The sequence below is a fragment of the Uloborus diversus genome, chromosome 3 (genome assembly GCF_026930045.1).
Source record: "Uloborus diversus isolate 005 chromosome 3, Udiv.v.3.1, whole genome shotgun sequence".
NCBI lineage: Eukaryota > Metazoa > Arthropoda > Arachnida > Araneae > Uloboridae > Uloborus > Uloborus diversus.
The window spans coordinates 72,547,144-72,552,592 of NC_072733.1; positions in this window are offsets into that span (position 1 = coordinate 72,547,144).

Here is a 5,449-nt window from a genome sequence, read left to right on the forward strand (position 1 = left end):
ATCTGAGGAAAAACCAGATGGCGCTGCGCTCGAGGTGTACGTTATGCTCCTCAATCAGACTCGTTTTAAATCAGCGATTGCATTCTCATTTCGCAGTTTAAAAGCCCCGTTTTTCGGATTGAACTTATTTCTGCGCAAAAGACAAATTCTGTAATAAGTGCTATTTGTTACATGGGTGTTCATTTATTTTTTGAAGAATATAAAATTACCTTATGCTAATTTATCGTCAATGAAAATAGTAGATTATAAGGGGCCATTCATGAAATATGTAAGGGTCCCGAGGGGGAGGGGGGTTGGAAAAGCCTCTACGTACCTTTGTGGGGGGGGGGGTCAAACTCATTCTTACGTAATATTTTCCAAGTCGGTATTTCACATTAGAAATTGCGCGGTCAACAAGTGATTTGGCAGAGATTATGTTCCATTTGCGTATGGAAGGTAAGAAACGTGTTAGGATAAGATGTTTAATTATTTGTTTTGCAAAGAATGAATAGTGTAAAATATAATAAAATATTCGCATTATGTATGGCATGTTTTATTTTTAATTAATATTACATCAAAAAAAAAATGTCGAAAAAACATTCAGTTTAGATTCTAACTTTTCAGTAACTATTTCTTTACGCAAAAAGTTAAATTTAATAATGTGAATTTAATGACGATTCCAGTGATGTAACGATTCCAAGATTTGTTATTTTATGATTTTGAAAAACGAAATGGAATCTTAAGTAAGAATGGGGGGGGGGGGGGTGAAAAATCTTACGTACCCTTACATGGGGGGAGGGGGATCAAAAATTGCCAAAATCATCCTTACGTAATTAAAGAATGGCCCCTAAATATTCAATAACTGCGCGTCTCTTATTTCTCTACTAATAATAAAGCTACGTGGTTATTTCAGTTTCATCTGCGGAAAGATCAAGTTTTATTTTTTTCAAACAGGGAACATTTTTTTAACTGCATAATTCCTGATGGAGCTTTTCTTTGGTAATTTTTTAGTAAAGTATGTTGGCAGATTTGGGAAAATTGTCGGAATTGCCTCATCTTTCAAAAAAGGTTTTCCCCGAGGAATCAAAACTTCCTCACCATTTATAATATGCTTAAAATGCGTTTCAATAAAATGTTTTCCGAAATGCAGAGCACAAAATGAGCAATATTTATCAAAAACTTTATCTAACCTGGGAATTAATTTAAAAAGCGTAACTTTTTCCTTGCATGTTTTGTACCCACTTTTGCACCCTAGTACGAAACAAGATAAAGCTTTATTTCTTCCAATGTTCAACTTTGATGCCTCCATTAAAAGCCTTAAACGCTGTTTCATGAAATATTCACGAAACAAAGGTAAAAAAGAGAAACGCGGAACTAAATTGTAACAAAATCCCGCGTCTACTAATGTAAACACCGTGAAATTGAACGTACATCTCGACCGCACTGCCATCTAGCGGTTTTCATACAATTTGTCTTCAAGAATCGTGGGGGAAAAAGCGCCGGTCGGCACACTACTCTTTCTAGGCACTATACTGTAAACATTCGCAATAAACTCACATTGAAAGAGACGTAGAACAGATTTTAACATGGTAGATAATACATGCTTTTTCAAAATGAGTTTCTTTGACTGTTGATTTTTATTATATTCTTGGGAATAGTAACTGAAATACAATCTGAGTGCGCTTCTCTTATGTTGTTGATGTTTTAATTTATTGGTTTTCTCTGAACAATATGTTGAAAATTTTGGTTATTTCATAAAGTTTTTTAACAATAAAAATGTCGTGAGAAAAATCTGTAAAAAATACTACCATTTAATGATCTAAAAGATACATTTTAGGAAAGAATATTATCCTTTTCATTTAATTTAATTTCACCTTCATCTGTCTCAGTTTTTAGTTTTATAAAAAAAAAGGGGGGGGGGGAAAGGATGGGTGGGAAGATGTTGAGTCACTGCTCCTATGCTCTGTGGGGCTCGTGAGAATTTGAGCGACCAGTGTCATACTTTGCACACTCCCCCCCCCATTTCCTAGAAAAAATTAAAATGGCACGTTTGGCTATCACCAACTACTCGTAATCAGTAGTCATTGGCCCCAGGAACTGGCAGCTTTTCCATTTCGATTGTTTTATGCTCCGAGCTTGTGTCACTCCTTAATTGTACTAAATCATAACTTAACCCTTAACTGTCTAATAGGTGTGAGTTCATTTGTATGCTAATGATAATAATATATTCAGAGCTCTAAAAAATTTTTTTTTTTTTTTGGCCTTGTTAATTTTGCCTGAATGAACTGAAAATTGATAACAATTTGCAGATTGCACCAAAATCTTAATTATATTAAAATGTTCCCTATCAAAGAAGTTTACAGCAAATATTGTATAATTGACTTTGAATTCATAGCACCTGTGATAGTTAAGTTAGAGGGGGGAGGGGAGCCAAAGTGAGTGGCTAGTGCATTCTTGCACCCTTTGAACTTGTTCGTTTCCGTTTTTTTTCCATTCAATTCATGGCATGCGAACAATCCGGAAAACTTGCAGAAGGGGTTGCTATTCATATTGTATTGTAATTAACTCTGAATTTGGAGCACTTCAGAAGTGATTGGTAGTTGGGGGAAAGGGTTCCAAACATAACAACAATACAGACGTAAATTAAGATTCAGAAGAAACCCTACGAAAACGGAAATATTTCACAACACAAAAAACAGTAAATCGTGAAATTAAAACGAACTAAAACTTTAAACAGCAATATTTCGCATTGCAATTTCTACCTCACAATTTAAAGGGGCTGCTCTGTTTACATTTTACTCGGGGTTGCTCGTTTTTATTTTTGATTTCGCCATCAGTGTACTGTAATTGGTTTTGTTCGGCTATCCTAACCGGTCGACCACTGAGTAATCGGTTGCTAACCACTGCGTGATCATTAGATGTCACGTGATCAATTAACCGGTAGCTACCAGTTGAGCTCGGCGAACGCAAGCATTCCTTGCGTTCGACGAACCTCACCGGTCGACCAGTTACTAACCGCAGCGTTCTATGATCAACCGGTTACCGTTCTAAGCAGTTGATTGGTGCACGTGATCATTAGCTGTCACGTGGTTAACTAACCGGTAGCTACCGTAAAGTAAGCATTGAGAGCGTTTCAAAATTCGCCGCCGGGAACATTGGGCGCCGAGCATTTTGGACGCCGGAAACATTGGGCGCCGAGCATTTTAGGCCCCGGGAATACTGGGCACAATATGCTCGGCGCCCAAAGTTCCGGGCGCCCAAAGTGCTCAGCGCCCAAATTTCCCTGCGCCCAAAATGCTCGGCGCCCAAAGTTCCCGGTGCCCAAAATACTCGGCGCCCAAAGTTCCCGGCCCCCAAAATGCTCGGCGCCCAAAGTGCTCGGCGCCCAAAGATCCCGGCGCCCAAAATGCTCGGCACCCAAAGTTCCCGGCGCCCAATATGCGGCGCCCAATAGTCGGCGCCCAATCTTCGACGCCCAATCTTCCCATTTCGTCACTGACGGTCTGTAGCAGGTCCGGCATTCATTAACGCGGCTAAAGACTCTCTTATTTATTAAACTTCCTCTTGAATCCCTATAAAAGAATAGGTGAAAGAAAACTCGCATGTAATCAGTGGCGTAGCGAGGGAAGAGGCGCATGAGGGACTCCCTCCCCCCCGAAATACTTGGCCAATCCAACTTGCGTCCAATCGTGGATAAAGAAGAGTGCATACCCCATATATTATCCCCAAGGATAGCCTAAAATTGCATTCTGAAAACTTTCAATTTCAAAAAATTTTTGGGAGAAGATCTCGAGCTCCTATTATTACCAAAGATAGCCTAAATTTGACTTCAATTAAAAAAAAAAAGCAATCGGGAGCGCACACCCCTAACCTCCTTTCCAACAACATTTTACAAATATTGTCTTAAATTACAATTTTGACGTCAGTTTCAACTAGAGTGCGTTCGAAAACAAGGATCGGTCGCCTCGGTGCAACCGCAAGCGTTCGGAAACGCTGCAGTCGCTTTCTGGCGGTCGAATAGGGCAGTAGCAGTCAGCTGCTTTTTGCATAGCAACGGAACCTGGCAACCGTTCCTGGTGGACAAGCAACCTCCAGTTCGCCGTATTAGCTGCATGTTATTGCGAGTGCGATGTTATTCTTTTATGCTTTTTCTTTGTATAAAATGCATTCTGAATATTGTCAAAGCCATAATAACGAAGAAAAACGATGAAAAACTGAAAAAATCAAGATAATCAACAATAAGGACCAATATTTATTGAGTAAAAATGAGCTTTCAACAAAGCCATCTCACTTGACGGACTTGAATCCTGAATTATTCGATTTATAACTTCAGTGCCAATGCATTAGAAGAGTTTAAAGCGTACTGAAGTTTAAAAGCTTATTACCTTTTCTCTTGTGGATGTATTTCGGATTTTTTATATGTAAAATTTCGGCGATATATGTACGGTGACTGACACGATAAGTAAAAATCATGTTTAGCATACCGGCGTCTGTCCAAATATTTTTGCAATGACCTTGTTTTGTGCGCGTTTAATTATATAAATATAAAATTCGATTCATTTTCTAAAGGATTGATTTTTGTTTCGAATATCATATTTTCTATGAAATTGATCCCAGAATTTATGCTAAACTTGGTCTCCTAAGAAATACAAAATTTTTAGTGCAGTTTTTCAAGAGCAGATTACATGTTGAATTGTTAGAACTTCATGAGCAAAAAAAGACAACACACCAGAGACAGATTCAGTTTTCACACTTGCTAATAAAACTGAATTATTGGTGAACATTTTAAATAAATGGAAGAAATTTTTGGCTCTCAAAAACTAAACATGCCTTGACATAAAAGTAGTACAAAGCATAAATAATAAAATAATTAGTGTTTTTACTGTTTAGAATACATGCTGAATATTGAGTATGTATATTATCTGCAAAGATAAATGATTATTCTGATTTTGAAATATTGAGAAAAACTTCCTTTGCCAACTTTTCAATCCTCTGAATATTGATAAAAGTTATTCTTCTCGTACAACTCAGATTTATAACATGAATTGTGGAGTATATCTGCTAATTTGCATAGTAAGTTTTCAGTCATGGAAGTTTTTAGACAGACCTGTCATTTAAGGGTCAACTGCCCCCCCCCCCTACAGGCTTGTCATTTCGAGTTTTCCAGGGAGGAGCAAGCAATGCAAAACCCTTTTACATGTAAAAACATTAATTTTTCAATGGCCAGCTTTGAAAAATTAATGTTTTTTTCATAAAAGAGTGCAGGTTTTGTTGTTTTCCAATAAAAACTTGCATTAAATATAGCCCTTTGCCCCCTCCCCGAAAAATTCAAAGCGACAGGCTTGTTTTTTGAATCTTTACAACAGTCCTAAATAAACTGTTATTTATTGTGGTAAATTAATTACAATTCGTAAAGCAATATGTGATTCCATTTTGAGCGGGATTATTTTTTGTAGTTATTGTAGAAAAT